Here is an 18244-nt window from a genome sequence, read left to right as displayed (position 1 = left end):
TTAGACCATGTAAAAGAACTCCAATTTAAGAGGGTTAATTGTGTCACATAACATTCCAGAACAGAACAGAATTGGAGGTCTAGACTAGAAGTTTTTTTTGTGAAATAATATATTACAAACGGATGACAAAGTGATATTTCTGTTGAATACATGCTATTTGTATACTTAATAAAATAATGTATTATTGTGAAAAGACTTTCTTAATTGAGTTGCCAAGGACACACTATATGCTATTGCAAAACTAACAGCAGAGAGCTTATGCTAGCAGAAAACATACTGATCTTCGGTACCAGAGAGCTAAAAGGAAGTGACTCACATCAGTAAAGAAGAAACATTTGTCTTTCTGTAGAAAGGAAGTATTATCTACAAGATTCATTTATGTGTCATGGTGGAGTAAACGTTTGGCCAGTGGTTGCCAGCCAGAAACCATATTAGAAGATGCATTTGGTTTATCAATGTAGAAGAAATTTTTGATCAAGAAGAATGAATCCTGGCTAATGCCAGCTGGAGACTATTTTAAAAGGGAAATAGAATAACAGGATGACAACTAATGATCCAAGTGAAGGAGTACTTGGACATTGCCTAAGACTGCTTAGTGCATTAGGTGAATGAGAAACTAGAAGAGTAAAAGGTTGCTCGGTTTGAGTAATTTTCCTGCTACAAAGTAAAGCATGACTTTGTTTACTACCATATATTGCTGTAAATAAAGTCCACAGGGTTAACTCATTAGCACCTATGTGGCGTAGAATTTCACACCACTAGCAGCCTACAAACATCTTGCATTCCAGAGCATTTTCTGAAAAATATAGATTTAAAACACATAAAATAATAAATTCAAATATCTTGTGGACAATAAAAGATAGTAAAACTGTATAAATAGCTGTGTCATCAGTAAGAAGCATTCTTTACCGTGATAATAGTCAATTCATTCATACCCCAGGATTCATGTAGCTTGCACCAGGCGGCGGAGTAGCGTCGATGATCTACCACCAAATATGGCCGCCAAGTGATTCAGGTACGAGCTGTTTCCACATGCACTACCAGCATATGCCAGAGCTGCGCAGCTCCTGGCGCATGTATGCTAATAATCCCATGCACAGCAGTGTAGCATGCAAATGAAGGTATATAGTGATTCATGAAGTGGTGCAGGCATAGCGTAAGCATGAAGAAATGTAAACCAAAAAAAAAAAAAACGGTTTGCATTTTGTCAAACATAAAATCGGAGCCACGAAAGTGGACCAAACGTACGTATTATAATGTTACTATATGCCAATGGCTAAATATATAGCCAATGGTATAAAAAAAATGTACAACATATAAAAAATAACATTTAATGTCATGGCCACACTAACGCAAATTAAAACTGCAGTGCATCTGTGCACAAACAGGATCACAAGGAAAATATATTTAGATGTCATAAAACTGCAATGCAACACAATTCATGATATCCCCATAATAGTCAATGGCACACATGCTACACCACAACCATGGCGCAAGGGTTGCTAAGGGTCTGTTATAGTGTTCTGTGTGGTAACTAGGAATTAGTAGTCAATGCCATGCAAATGAGTCAAGTAATACTGAATCGCAAACGCCCTGCCGGCGTAAGGATGTACCACACGGCATAGCAGTACAACACCGAGGAGTGGCCTGGAGGTAAACATGACATCAAGAGAGGGGTGCGCCACCGTAGCTGTAAGCACATTGGATCATTGCTAATCTGGGTTGCCTGTTGCTAAGCAAAGCCGCAGGACAGGAGTGTGGAAGTAGCCATAGCTTTGCTTTGCTGAGAGCACACAAGGTAACTGAATGTTCATGTGAACATGGATGAAAATGTGCTCGAAACCCAGTAAATGGCTGTGTGCTGCGGCACCACAGCTGAAACAGGAAGGATATGGGAAGACAATAAGGAAATGCTGCAGCATGGTAATTGGAGTACAAATGAGTAATTAACACCTAGGAACTCACAGTGGGCCATAGACAACAGCTAACAGGGCTGCTAGCAGCTACCTGCAGAACAGGAAAGGTGGAGGTGCCGTACAGCAAAGAAAAGAGAACTGTCACAGCAGAACAAAGCAAACTTGCAGTAGATCAGCTACATAACACATTTCCCAACACAATCCTGGGTTGTGAAAGTACAAAACAAGAAAGTCGGCAGCTGGATGCATGCCTGACAATGGGAGGGGAATCGGGTTGAAAATTGAAGTAAAGGGCAATAGATGAATCACGGCAGCCAAGCATAAGTCAACACCGAAGGCCCCACAATAGCAGTACCTGCTGTAAAACCAATAATTAAGATACCCTGCAGCTGGAATAGTACAAACACACCCAATTACACCAGCATCATCAATTGCACAATAGTATAAGGTGTGAAAACCCCACACACACACTTGTGTATTCCCAGACACTCTGCACCACTGGCGTATATAGACGGGGAACTTTTAATATGTGCATGTTAGGGGCCACCATAGCTTTGATTCACCAGCATGTGTTGGAGACTGACGGTGGTGTGGAGGATGATGCCGATAACCATCTCAGGCACCGGAGGAGGAGAAGAGTGTTCAGACCCAGGGTAACCTACCAGGGGCTACATGATCTGGAGATAGTAGAGTGTTACAGGGTGGATGATGACTCCCATCAGAAATGCACACACAGCCATGCAAGAATGCCATAATGAGGCACACGCAGAAACCAGAATCATCATAGACTGTGTGTTTGGGATGCTGGAATCACAGTTACGTTGCTTGGACATATCTGGTGGAGCCTTGCAGTACTCTCCAGGAATGTGTGCCCACATCTTCATAGCATGTGCCATGCTACACAATATGATCCTGTGGAAACAGCTGCAGCAGGGACAAAATGGTGAAGGCCCTCACAGCCCACCTCTATTGCCAAGGGACCCACAGGCACAGAGGGACTCAGACCACAAACACCCTGTGCTAGTCCCAGTAGGCAGATGGAAGCATGCCCAGTATGCCCATGCCTTGGCAAAGAGGGAACGTATAGCACACACACTGACAGTGTAGGCACTCATGGACTGACACCCTTCTCCACCTGCACACACAGCAAACATGGATGGCACACACACATGGCCACCTGTAAATTGTCATGTATAGGTGGTCTACTGTGTGCATCCTACATAGGTAGCCCTCAACTATTGTACGCACAAAAGCCATTGGCAAAAGGTAAGTCAATACCTGAACGGTAAATTAAGCTATCAGCATGTGTCCATGCTGTATGTAGAGGTTCATAGATACATAGGTAGGTACATGCCCAATTGCCAAAGCCACTCATAAGCATAGGCAAAAGGTGTCTGCTGTCGCCACCCCATCGATTAACTAACTATCCCTCTGTGGAGCAGAGCCAATTCCGGGATCCCTGGGGTGCATCCACTGTTCCCCACCCACTCTGCAAGGATTCCCTGGAGTGTTAGTGAGGGGTTTTGTATAATGTAATCAGGGATGTAGTTCCAAATAATAGGGAGTATCCCTGACAGGAATCTTCTCAGATGTTTACATGTTACATAGTATACCTTAAACACAGCTTGCATATATAGGTAGTTCTCCACAGAATAATAAACATGTGGAACACACAACCACTGAAATGTGCATTAATCACCCTAGCACTACCAGTGGCTAGTCTGAGAGGTAAGATATCACTGCCAGGATTAGAACACACAACCTTCACAATAACATATCACTAAGCTACCTGCGATGTACCAATGGCAGTCGTGTATACTGACTGGATAAAACACAAAAGGTAGGAATGTGTTGAAATAGGACAAACTGGCATGTACCCAATGAAAGGTGTATGTTACATATATATATATATATATATATATATATATATATATATATATATATATATATACACACATCATCATATATATATATATAGAGAGGGCGAGAGAGAGAGAGATATATGTCGATATATGGGGATATACATATATATGTAGATATATAAATAGGTTAACAACATCTACATAACCATGGAGGTACATATAAATGGGATATCTACCACATACTGACTGTTTTACATACTGACGTGCGTAATCCCGAGGCTTAACATCCGAAATAACACAGTACTGAAACACCAGATGCACGAGGTGTAAAATCACGATGTTAAGGGACAGTTAGTCAGTGCTTCTGGTGTTGCAGTTCAGGTAGGTTACTCTGTGTAAGTGTGTTTCTTAGGACTGTTGTGTGTGTGTAAGTGTGTGTTCTGGGTGTGGTTTGCCTTCTTGGGGGACTGTAATGTGTGGGTGTGGGTTAGCTTTGTGCATCTGTTTGTATGATCTAGGAGGTCGAATATTAAAGTAGGGGGTGTGGGGGGTGCAGACATCTACATGGGGGGTGTAAGCGGACTTGCCCACCTGCTCATATGTAGTGTAGGATAGTTTGTTTGGATGTGGTGGGTAGCAGTGTGTCTGTGTGTGCGTGTGTGTGTACCATGTTCGTGTTACTTTTGAGTTACTTACTGTCGGTGTCACGAGGTATGGGAGTCTGGACCTGGTACTGTGTGCGTCGGAACTGTGTGGTTTCAGGATTCCATAGGTATCCTGTATACAGCGGTTGAAGTGTTCATATATGTGTATAATATGGACCATAGCAATCACACATTCTGCCACGGCCAACCTTTATGAACAAAGGATATGGAGAGTATATGCCTATACACTATTACAAATATGTGCTATGGACATGAGCCAATGATAGTGTTACCACCTGTCGCACTTTGCGAGGGACAGTTTCTCTTTGGGAAGTTGTGTCCTGACCAAATATATTAAACGTGGCAAATGTCCTGGGATTGTAGGACATAATTATGTCCCATATGTAATGTAATAATTGCATACAATTGTTAATTCTGTATCTAAAATTCCTACATGTTACAAGAAACAGCATAAGCAACTAAACTGCTACAAGAATAAGCTTATTTTTAGGCAAGAAAGGAAAGTAATATAACTTGAACTGACCATGGGTTTGTGTCGGCCTGTAAATTCTGATGTGTGTCCCAAAAATGTCCCTCTATGGCCATATGAAAAGGTGACGACCTTAGCCATGGAGGGTCAGTCACCAACACAACTACAATGACTGCAAATACCTATCACAGAAATACACAGCTTTCATGTAGCAACACTTTATTACATTCTGATGTATTTCTGAAGGAATTAAAGGACTAACATCACCTGCATGCTATACAGGAACCACATAACAGTACCTTAATGAATCAGCCTGCAATTACCATAGTATTAGTCCACTAAAGGATAGGTGTTCAAATAGGGAAGGAACCCTCATGCACATATCGATTATGTATAAAAGCAGTTCCTACACAACTGCATCTGCTATGCACACCCACCAACATCACCCTCACACCCAAACAAATTGCAATACAAACTGTAATAACATCACAAATCATTCACTCACTGTATGACATCTGCAGAAGCCTTAACATACCTTGTTAGAGACTCACTAACATGGCCCTATGTGAAATAGTTGCTGTTAAACAATAGAACAGCTGCTGATGTTACAGGGTTTGTTTGCACTAATCCCGTTTCAGAGGGTTGTGTGTACATCGGGATGTGTTAGCAATTACTGAGTAACAGCACAGTATGCTATACTAGTACACCAAATCAAGGATGTCTGGTGAGCACACTGTAAACCATATAACAGTTCATGCATAGCCATACAGCCTTGAGATGCCCAAACATTCTTGCCAGACTTAAACATCTGCAGAAGTATCAGGTACAAACAAACCCTGCATAAGTAGCAATGTTCTGAAATATAACAGCAGTACTCACATGTAGAACAAAATCATCTAGCCATTACACACAATCCATGGGAGTCATGAAGCTAATATATCTCTGTCTGTCTCCATATAGCTGTTGAAATACATCACAAACAACACATCCTGGCCATCTTCCTCGAAAGTAAGGCAAACGGACAACGCCCAAAAGGAGTACTCAGTTATACACCACTGTTGCCATGGTATTGGCTAATGGAGTAGCTGCACAGCTGATGTGCATTTAATTAACTACTTTGGAACACCAATTGGTGGTCAGGATACCACATGTTACCGATATTTAACTAGAAAAGGATGGGTTATCACACATTCAAACCATCCATATATACCAGCAGAACATTACAAAGAAGACTGAAACACAAACTGAAAAGGGTTGAATCAACAGTTAACGACACCTCAGGTTACTAATAAGGTATGTAGAACAGTCAGTATGTCTGTTTATTTAGTACCTTTTCTGTAGTATTTAAAGTGCACACAATCCATATAGTGGAAACAGTTATCTTGTAGTGATGTATTGTTGAGCATAGTAACGCTTGTAGTATTTGTGTGTACTACTGTAGGTCACAAGGCAAACACTGCATACACCACAAGGGATGCTATATAAGGGCTTTGAACAGAAATATTCCTCACCACTTTACCTAGAACCCCTATTTCTATATATTAAACAAAATACATATCATAATCCCCCTCAATACATAACTTCAAAGTTTATCTCTCAGCATTTGCAGATGATTTAAACATATACTTTACTACACCAAGTTCAGACATGACCAAAATAATAAACACAATTGAACAATTCTCATACATGTCTAACTACAAATTAAACCTTAATAAAACTAATATATTCCCCTTAAGGCCACCTAGACTCATCTCCCTAATACCTCTCTTAGACAAAATAAAAATAAAAGAAATACCTGGGGATTACTTTCTTTCAGAATAACAAGGAATTCTACCAACATAACGTAACTCTTAAATGGCAAAACATAACACAAGATTGTACAAGATGGAATAACCTTAAGCTACCATTTTTGTCTACAGTATCAATAATTACAATGAACATACTACCTATATTAATATATCTGTTTATGACATCTCAGATAACTATACATAACAAATTCTTCAAACAAATTCATACCTTTCTAGCAAAATTTGTATGGGAACCTAAAAAGACCAGAATCTTCTATCAAAAACTAACACTTCCCAAGAACAAAGGGGGTCTGGAACTTGCCAGATTTCAAAATCTACTACTCTATTATCAACACTAATAGAATACTGAGAATAGCAGAGTATGACCCCTCGATAAAGACTGGTTCACCGGCCTGAGTAACAATATACTATAGGTACATAAAAACACTAGACATCAATCCCAAATCACTTCCCTTCTTAAATAAAAAAGATTTACAAGCCTATAACATAATAGAACCACTAAAACATTCTATAAATTTAACACAAAAACTTTTTCACTCCTTAAACCTTGGACAAGCTATGTTAATACTACAACCCCTTTATAAAAATCCTAACTTAAAAATAAATAACAAGATGCTAAACCTAGACTCCTTCCCTTGGTTAAAACATAAGAGAATCCAAGATATCTACCCATTCCGCAATAGCACAATTCATGAATTAAGATGTACCCCGGGATTCATGAAGCTCGGCGCAAGGCCGGCGTAAGGTCTGCGCCGGCGGTGCAGTGAATAAGCGGCGCAGTAGCACCATATGCATATTAATGAGAGTGCACCGCAACCACAGACACGTGCGTAGTGTACGTGAGCGAGCCCAGGTAGGATGCGTCTGGAGGCGTGTCTAAGCCGGCATGAGGTGAGCAACCTAATGTGCTGACAGCCACGGTCCGCCCATAATAGTAATGGCAGCAGCCAGGTCCTGTGCAGAATGAAACGCACGTAGAGTATGCAGCATAGTACCTGTCCCAAATAAACGGAGAAGCAAATACAAGCCACGAAGGCTTAAGTGTACCCATCCAAGGAGCAAAGGATACGCAGAAGACCGCGTTTGTCCCGCAATGCACCGTCAGTGGTTACACTCAGAGAAGGTGTACAGCAGCATGTCAGCGCGCCGCACCGACATAGGAGCAGCGACTAAGGTCACCACCTATTCCACTGTGGGTGGGGCAGTCTCTCTATGGGCAGTTGTGTCCCGAAAAAACGTATTAAGAATGGCAAATGTGCTAAGATTGTAGGACATAATGATATCCCGTATGTAATGTAATGGTAGCATGAATTGGTTATTTCTGTAACTGAAATACCTAAATGTCACAAGAAACAGAATAAGCAAGCAAACTGCCACAACAATAAGCTTTTATTTAGGCAAACAAGTGAAGTCCTATGCTATATAGTGACCGTGTGTATGTGTCGGCCTGTAAAGTCAGATGTGAGTCCCGTAAATATCCCAGCTTGGAAACTGGAAAAGGTGGTAACCCCAGTAGCGACATGGGCATGGGCACCAGGGTTACCAGCTGTCCCAATGTGCCATGGACAGTCCCTGATTGGACAGTTGTGTCCCTGCAACAATCGGAAAAATGGAAAATGACCTCAGATCCCCTGCCAAAAATATTCCCGCAATATACATGTAATAGTAGTATAAAACATAATGCATTGGTATATGAAACACAGACATGGCAGAAGAAAATGAATAAGGTACCTAAATGCTTACAGAATAAGCTTATAGTATGGCAAACAAGTGAAGTTCTGTCAACTGCACTTGCCGTGGGTAGGTGTAGTCCTGCAAATTCCGAAGTTTCCACATAACATGCCCCACTATGGGCATTGGAAAAGGTGCCAACCATAATGGTCACAAGCAGTAGTGAGAGTACATATATGGGTAGCTGTGTTGACATAACAACAGTAAGGAATCAAGATACCTTAAACACAGGCAAACATGTGCATAGCAACATATCCCACACCCAGCAACGTCTCTGTCGCATACACTGGATGGCGTATGTTGAAGTGTAATATCCAGAAGCAGAACCCATGCATTCAGATGTAATACACAATAGCCTCATTGTACATGTCAGTCCCACCCATGTACACCTGTGCACCCTAACCCGCTAGCATCCGTGTGCAGCTATACATCCACACACAATGTGCATACCTGAAATGTGGTAAGATGTTTGTGTTAGGCAATGCCACGTGGGCAAATCATTACCCACATGTCACCAACCCACCTCAGGTACAGATATGTAAACGGCTGCATGTGAATGTGTCTGCAGAAGGTGTACATCCTGCATGTGGTATGTACCCGTCGAAACCATATAGGTTTGCATATGACACGGTGCACATAACTGTACACATGTGGACAAGTCGGGTTGTTGAACCACCGCATCGATGATTAGCTATGCAGTGAAGTCGATCACATATAGCGGAACACGTGCCCACCAAACAGGACTTCCTAACAGGGTGCTACAGGCAAAGAAGGGGAAGGTGGGACATCACATGTGGAGAGTAGCGTTGCGGACGCCAAATACACACGGTCAAGGTAAAGGACGGAACAACATGCATATGGCCGGATGGATGTTGTTCGAAAAGTATATATAGAAACACATATGAAGTGCCAGTTTAGACTCAAAATACTAGATAATGCATTGAATTGTACCGTACAATATGGCAGTAGAACTAAGCCTGCATGTAATTGGTGAAGCTAAGCTGTAGTGTGATGTAATTCTGATCCTGGCAGTAACCAGTACAGCAGGCTTATGTCTGTCAGCATTAATTATCTGCTGGGTTACAGAACAATAAATGTATGTACATGCATAACATCACCCCTTCCCCTGAGGAGGATGGCCTTGTGAGCTCTATCGAAGATAACAGTACAACTCCTTACCAGAGAGACAAAGCAACGTATTAAGAAATTAACCGACTACAGTATCGGAACAGTCTACGGTCCTTGAAACAGCTACAATCACAGAAGGACACTGTAATTGACAAGGTGCCTTGCAAGGCTGTGTTATTCTCATGGGAAAACATTTAATAAGCATTACCTGAGCACCGTTGTAGGAATACAACGTTGTGGACTCTAGCGATGGAAATGCCTTGTGACTGACCACATAATTAATGTGTGCAAAAGATGATAGTATACCCAATGTTCATACAGCTGTAACATGTATAGAGTAAAACAAATGTCTAAACATTCACTGCATAGTTCTTTGCCTCCAGCTGCACAGTAGTAAAACGTTATTAATCTCAGCTTCCTGTGTTATTGACTGTCAGTTTGAAAATACGAATGAGTGTTACAGTTAGATTTAAACAACTTAATTGACAGATGTGTACGGTCTAGCATGGGAATAGGTCAAGCCAACCATCACAATGTCCATGTGTACCACATACAAACAGCCAGTAACACGCAGTAGTAGTGCATGAAGGCATACACGACTGTGGGAATAGTACAGGACATATGGCACGTGCCAAGTGCAGATGCATGACACAAACCCCAGGATGGGTGTCCCTGCAAAGAGGAACATGTGCCAACCACACCTCCCACAGATGTACCGGCAATAAAACACATGGCAAACACACAGAAACACTACTGTCCAACACACGACTGCAACGGAGCCTGGTCAAACACCAACATGAAGCATGCACAAACAGGGACTTGTGTAATGTTTGCCTTAACACCCCCATAGGCCAAAGAAGAATAGAATGGACATATGCATGTAATGTTGTGAAGGATGTGTGGTAGTCCTCGGTATCACAGTGTTAGGGACACAGATACACTGTCATCAACTGTGACGTATGTGCACTGTACACAGCATACCTGCATGTAATACAGAGGACAATCATGTGCCACAGAAATATACACTGGAGAAAGAGTATAGGGGATAGACAATTGTAAATGTGACAAACTATGAATATATGTTCATACGTCCATAGGTACAGGGTAGGCCATCGTCCCAGGTTCAGCCATAACACTACACCATAGTTAGGATGACTTTGCCAACCTTCTGTGCTTCAGATAAAATACCCATGATAGCGCCGTACCTCCGTCAAGCAGGGATAAATATGTAATCCCTGGCCTATACCTGCAATTCTCCATCCAATGGACAACACACCCACGAACAAGGCTAGGAAGGATCTCTGTCTCACATGTACTGTGATGTAGATCCACAGCATTATGAGTGTCAGGGTGATATATGTGTCACTCCAACACATCCCATTAATGACCGTGACAAGGTAAATGTCACCTGCCCTAGTGGTTCTGAGGGATGCAGATACAGTAGGTGAAGCATACACATGACATATGGGTTGACATGGCCTTGTATGTCAGGCACAGGTCAACACTAAACAGCAGGTATGTGATGTAATGTGGCAGGGGTCCTACAAGTGGGGCAGCATTACACAAAATGATGTCATCCTGCATCTGTACAACAATTAACCTATGAGGGCTTCCCAGCTGCTGTAGGTGTATGGTCAGATACAGTCTGAATGGGGCAATGTAGTAAATAATAGCTGTAACACGTAATGGGTACAAGGAGACATTGACCTAGCCTGATGTAGATGTGAATCCCTGCACAAACAGGTGGGCAATGTAGAAGTCCCACACAACCACGATAGCAACGTGTGTGTTGAATGAATGGTGACTGGCAAACTCTGTCCCCTGATCCCTGGTAATCACCCCTGTGCTGAGTGGACAGCCACCTATATGCTGGACAGGGGTGACCTAGTAGTTCTCCACAGGTATGATGTTGCATCACGTAGCATTTAGCTGTGGGACATGTCCCTGACAGCAGATATGCATATCCGGGAGGCCCCTTCGAAGGATATCTGTGTCAGATGTCCATCCCACTATGGCACCTGTTTTGCAGTCATCTACAAACAATGTTGCCCACAAAACCCCTGTGTGTGCCTGTACCGTGGAAATGTAGATGTATGACAGGAGTGGACCCACGGAAGGGCCCCATGGGACACCACTTGCGACAGGCAGTAGGTCTGACACGCTGCCAGCAACTATGACCGTGTGGGTAGTGTCGCATAGACAGTTTCCAACACATTCTGTGATGTACGTGTTCACATCCCAGCCAATGGGTTTATCAACGATACTTGAGGGGGGTAATGTGATGAAGGCCTTTGCCAGGTCGAGGTAGGCTGTATGGACTGCAACACCCCCATCAATGGCCCCGGTGACTGTCCCGAAAATTGCACCCATGCTTTAAAGGCATGAACCGCCCCTGAACAAGACAAACCGTGTTGGATGCAAAGTATGCATGTCCCCTATGCAGTCATATACAAGCCGCAGTATGATCCCTCCCCATGTCTTTGCAGATAGGTCTCCTCATGGTAATGGGACAGTAATAACCAGGCTCAGTGGAGGCATTGGCCCTGTGACGTGGGACTACAGTTGCCATGCGACACAACCTGGGTACCTTACCTGAGGTGAGGCTACAAAGAAATAGCTGTCATAACTGTGGGTCTAATACCTCAATGAGATAGTGGAGTACACAGTGGGGTCACCAGCTGTTCTCATGGATGCTATGTCCACTACCCTGGAGAGAGCATGTCCCACCTGTGTGTCACAGAACATTTGGTGACCACAAACCGCTGGTACAGACATCTCCTCATGTGTGGGGGAGGGTGTGGAGATGTCCATACTGGACTTGTCAGCCTGTTTGTTGGCAATGTGTGTATGTTGAGTAAACCCAACCTCTTTGTGAACCCAGTCAGAGCATATGTGGGAGTGACCTCCCAGGTGTTGAGCATAGCAACTGAAGATGGTATGATTGTCAGCCAGGTCCATGTAGGTATATCTGTGGAATGTGCCCTGGACCATGGCACGACAGTGTGTAACTCTACACATATGATGACCAAGGGTGTCATACCTCACAAGGTGTCTGCTCCACCTTGTAGTAGCCACCTCCTCGTGTTGTACATCCTGTGTATGGCTGGGGTACACCACACTGGATGCTTGGCATTGGTACAATGAACCACAGTTGGGTAAGTGAATGCCTGGTTCATGCAGTCCTGTAGGTACTGGCAGATGGCAAATGTGACTGATGCAGTGGCTGCAGTACTGTCGACCACTGGCTCAGGGTCCTTAAAGGAGACCACAGTAGTGTGCAGAATTGTGTAGTCTGCCTCTGAGCAAGCAATGTGTATGGTAACTGGCAACACTCACAGCAACGGATGGCAATAGCAGAAGCCAATGTCCAAATAACATAGATTAACTTCTGCATGATAATATGTCTTATCATACATGTATTGACACGTGTGTGCTAATTACAATTGCAAATGGCCGGTAAGACTGGCCTAAAGTTCCCGTGATGTACACAGTCTGGAGGTGTTGTTCCGATAATAAAGTGGCAATACCTCCCAATCGTGACCCTGGGTATGAAAGTGGTTGCTAACCTGCAACATTGGATGTACACCATTGGGTTCTGGTGTCGGAAGACATGGTTCCTGTAGCACTACACAGTATGGGTAGACAAGCAGACATCCGCGATTGCTGAACACACAGCATCAGTGAAACCCACTGCTCACAAGGACACAGTCCGACAAGCTCTACACTTTACATATGCACAGTGGTGTCCATTGTAGGACCCAAAAATTGTGGAAAGAACAGAATAATGTCTTATTTCAATGCGTACCTGAACTCATTGTCGTCACAGGTACACGTATGCACCGCAAGCGTGTTTAATATTGCTGATAGCTGTCCATGTAATGCAGCACAGATGCACTGAAATACCCAGGGTACCGGGTCCATAGAACTGCGTCCACATCACAGTCCCGCACACATGAAGGATGTGTAATGGGTACTGTCGATTGTTGCAGTCAAGGGATTCTGGGTATGTAGACTCTGGCCTCGGTGTTGTTTTTCAGGCAATCCTTTGTCCCGCCCCGTGGGAGGGATGTGTGCGTAGCACCTGCCTTACTCTCCGCTAATAATGCAAACCATCTACCGGAGATTGCAAAATGCAGGTGTGAAATGTGTACAGCCCTATACTAGTGTCCAGTAGGCAATTCTCATGGATGGACAACCGTATGGCCAAGATGGCACCCACAACTGCAAACCCGGGTAAATTACACAGCCGCGGTAAGGCATAACACAGGAAATACACATAGGGACTACAGTTGACATTCCACATACAAAGCCGGACCGTCGTGCCAACACCGGCGTACACAGCACTCAATCTGCCAGCAACAGAATGAGGAGCACCCGCTACCGTACAGCGGAACAGATGTGCGACCTGTGGAACACATACTAATGGCACACACACAACGTCAAGTAGGATATGTAAACTATGGCATTCCCACCTATGAAGACAACATGGTTAAATGAAAACATAGGTAATCAACATGTTCCGATGGTGTTATATTGGAAATACGGTGACGGATATGTCCCATTGGGATGTCTGAGGTTTATATGAAGCAGTTGCTAACCAGCATCTTTGGATGTATGTCATTTGTTCACAGTACTAAATCACCTGGTTATGTAGCACCATGTAGACTGGGTAGTGAAACAGACATCCGCGATTGGGGAACATACACCAGCAGTGAAAAGCACTGGGCAGGTGGACACAGTCCAGCAACATCTAACTTGACATATGCACATCGGTGTCCATTGTAGGACCCAAAAATTCCATTCATGGAATGCCTGCTAGCTTCCTGCATTACTCACGTGACCTCATTGTCGTCACCACGTCACAGGTACACATATGCACCGCAAGCGTGTTCAATGTTGATGATAGCTGTCCATGAAATGCAGCACACATGCACAGAAATACCCAGGGTGCTGGGTCCATAGAACTGCGTCCACATCACAGTCCCGCACACATGAAGGATGTGTAATGGGTACTGTCGACTGTTGCAGTCAAGGGAGTCTGGGTATGTAGAATCTGGCCTCGGTGTTGTTTCGCAGGCAATCCTTTGTCCCGCCCCGTGGGAGGGATGTGTGCGTAGCACCTGCCTTACTCTCCGCTAATAATGCAAACCATCTACCGGAGACTGCAAAATGCAGGTGTGAAATGTGTACAGCCGTATACCAGTGTCCAGTAGGCAATTCACATGGATGGACAAGCGTATGACTAAGATGGCACCCATAACTGCAAACCCGGTGGAATTACACTGCCGTAGTAAGGCATTACACAAGTAATACACATAGGGACTACACTTGACATTCCCCATACAACAAACACAGACAACCAGCCGATGAAGTCCAAAGCAAAGGCGGTACTGTAGACACCGTCAGTGACCACTCAGAGCACATCAGGAATTAAATGCAGTCACCATAGTTTATTGAAGCTCTTTTCGTCTGCTTCATAAGCAGACTTATTCAGAATACATACAATGCAGTCCAACCTACTACATGTAAAACCCGTAATTGGTCAGTAAATTAGATGTGCTAGGTATTAATTACATGCCTTAAAGGCAAACAAGCAAACAAACTGTACTTGGGTTACAGATTCCACACAGTGAGGACATCAGACATTGCTTCGAAAGGTACATTCTTCATAGAGAAATAGAAATATATGTATATATATGGAAGATGAACCAACATAATGTTTTCCAAATGTCTGACTGTGTAAGCTACATATATATGTTCTACGGACTGTGCCAATATATTAAAAGAACTGCAGACACCTAGTAATATAAATGAACCATAATATACACAGATAAACCGTATGATTATGACTAATGTAAAATAGACCAACGAAATGTAAAGATTCACAATGTGGTAATGTAAATATTCATTTAGAAGGTTACTTAAATAAATCAATTCAGACATCCATGTCAACATACTAACAGAAGGCCAGCGAGGTGCCTGCCCTCACATGTACTGGGATGTTGTTCCACAGCATAGTGAGTGTCTGGGTGATGAATCTGTCCCACCAACATGTTCTATTAATGACAGTGTCAAGGTGTCGTCACCTACCCTTGTGGTTCTGAGGATCTAACCTGTTTAGGTGAAGCATACTCATCAGATCTGGGTTCGACATGGCCTTGTATGCCAGGCACAGGTCACCTCTGGGCAAGTGGTATGCAACTGTATACATCTGGAATTCTTTCAGTTGGTCAGTATAACACATATTCCTGAGACCCTGCATCTGTTTGTCGATGAACTGTTGGTGCCTTTCCAGCTGCTGCAGGTGTCGGGTCACATACATTCGAACGGGCATTGTACCCAATCATAGGTCTAATGAGTGATGAGTACAAGGGGACAATGACCTCCCCTGATCTAGATGTGAATCCCTTCATGATGATGTGGGCAATGTGGAAGGTCTACCTAACTACGTTAGCAACGTGTGTGTCTAACGAGCGGTTAACAACAACCCGGGTCCCCAGATCCCTGGTAACTCCCTCTGTGCTCAGTGGATTGCCACCTATATGGTAGCTAGGGGTAACCTTGTTCTTCCCGACGGGTATGACTATGCATTTCCTGGCATTTAGCTGTAGGCCATGTCTCTGGCACCAGTTATCCACATCTGTGAGGCACTCCTGAAGGATATCTGTGTCAGATGTGTGTCTGACTATGGCACCCAGTTTGCAGTCATCTGCAAACATTGTCACCCATAACCCCCTGTGTTTGCTTGTACTTTGGAAACGTAGATGCTGAAAAATAGTGGACCCAGGACTGAGCCCCATGGGACACCGCTTGTGACTGGCTGTGAGTATGACATGGTGCCAGCAACTATGACCATGTGTGTTCTGTGACTTAGCCAGTTTGCAACCCATATGGCGATGTATGGATATCGTTCAAGATGACGGGTTTATCAATGATACCCGAGGGGGTATTGTGTCGAAGGCCTTTGCCAGGTTGAGGTAGGCTGTATGGACTGCTTTACCCTCATCAATGGCCTTGGTGACTGATCCTACAAAGTCAAACACGTGTAAAAGGCATGATCTGACTTTGACCAAGCTAAACTGGGATGTATCCAAAGTATGCAAGTCCCCTATGTCTTTATCTATGAGTTCCATTATGATCCCTCTCCATGGCTTTGCAGATAAGGCTTGTCAAGCTAATGGGATGGTAATAACCAGGGTCAGTGGAGACACCAACTATGTGAAGTGTGACTACAGTCGCCTTGTGCTACTACTCGGTGCGTATCCTGAGGTGAGGCTAAGATTAAACAGCTGTCCTAAGTGTGGGTTTAATTCCCCATAGAGTTCATGGAGTACACAGCTGGGACACCATCTGGTCCCATGGATGCTGTGTTGACTGCCTTGGAGACTGCATTTCCCACCTGTGCGTTACAGATGTTCCAGGATCTACAAGTCTCAGGTATAGATAACTCTCCATGTGGGGGGGGGGAAATGTTAGCACTGAACATGTCAGCCAGTATGCTGGCAATGTGTGTAGGTTCAGTCATCTTCACATCATTGTGAACCCGGTTTGAGCATATCTGGGTGTGTCCTCCCAGGTGTCCAACATAGCTAAAGAAGGAATTATGAATGTCTGTTGAGTCCTTGTTAATTTCTCTGTTGAATTTCCCCTGGCTGATTTCATGACAGCTTGTAGTTCTTCACATATAATGAGCAAGGGTGTGTTACCTTACAAGTATTCCGCTTTAACTTGTAGTATCTACCTCCTGTCGTTGTAGAGCTAGTTCATGGCTGGGGTCCACCAGACTGCATGCTTGTGTGTGGTACAAAGAGTCTCAGTTTTGTATGGGATTGCCTGATCCATGCAGTCCTGTAGGTGCTGGTGGAAGGCATATGTACGTGATTCAGCGGTTTGAGTGATGTTCACCACTGGCTCAAAGCCTTAAAGGAGACCACAGTAGTGTTCAGAGGTGTGAAATCGGCTTTTGAGAAAGGCATATGTATGGTAACCGGCACCACTGTACACATGGAACATCATGGCAATACACCACGGCTGGATGTGGGTAATGCTGGACATACCCACGGCAGACGTGGCGCGTTCCTGAGTCCGATGCCGAGGGACCACACACATAGCCGGCCTTAGGCATAGGCCAGGTAGGCAGCCGTCTAGGGCGTTGCTCTACTCGGGGCACCTTTCCAGACTTTGTTTGGTGTAGGTAGACCAGGAGGGGGGTAGCGGGTGATGTCGCGGTGGCAACTTCTGCCTAGGGCACCACTTAACCTAAGGCCACTCTTCCCGTGGGTAATACAGCAGTACCCACACCCAGACGCGGGTCATTGCTAGTATGGCATATCATCTATGGCAAGAAACCATATATTCCCAGACATAATGGCACAGCATAATGCCTGTCCGCCGCCCAAACGCAGACATACGTCACCCGCGGCGGTGCGGACGTACTGCGCGAGATGTCCGTTACCAATGTTGACATTGTCTCGCTTTGTGAAACAAACTCCACATAGCGATTCAATACTAAACAGCGACAGAGAACCCGATGTCCCCGTGGCTGAGCTGTTCAACCTGTTCCGCCATGTTAAATGTGTGTAGCACAGCGGAATCGGCCCAAACCAAGCAACAGACATGTCTGTGGCTCAGTGAAAGCCGTCACGCAATGGTAAACCCATGTAAT

The sequence above is a fragment of the Protopterus annectens genome, chromosome 2.part2 (genome assembly GCF_019279795.1).
Source record: "Protopterus annectens isolate FY-2018-M chromosome 2.part2, PAN1.0, whole genome shotgun sequence".
NCBI lineage: Eukaryota > Metazoa > Chordata > Ceratodontiformes > Protopteridae > Protopterus > Protopterus annectens.
Note: the sequence above shows the minus strand (reverse complement) of the source record.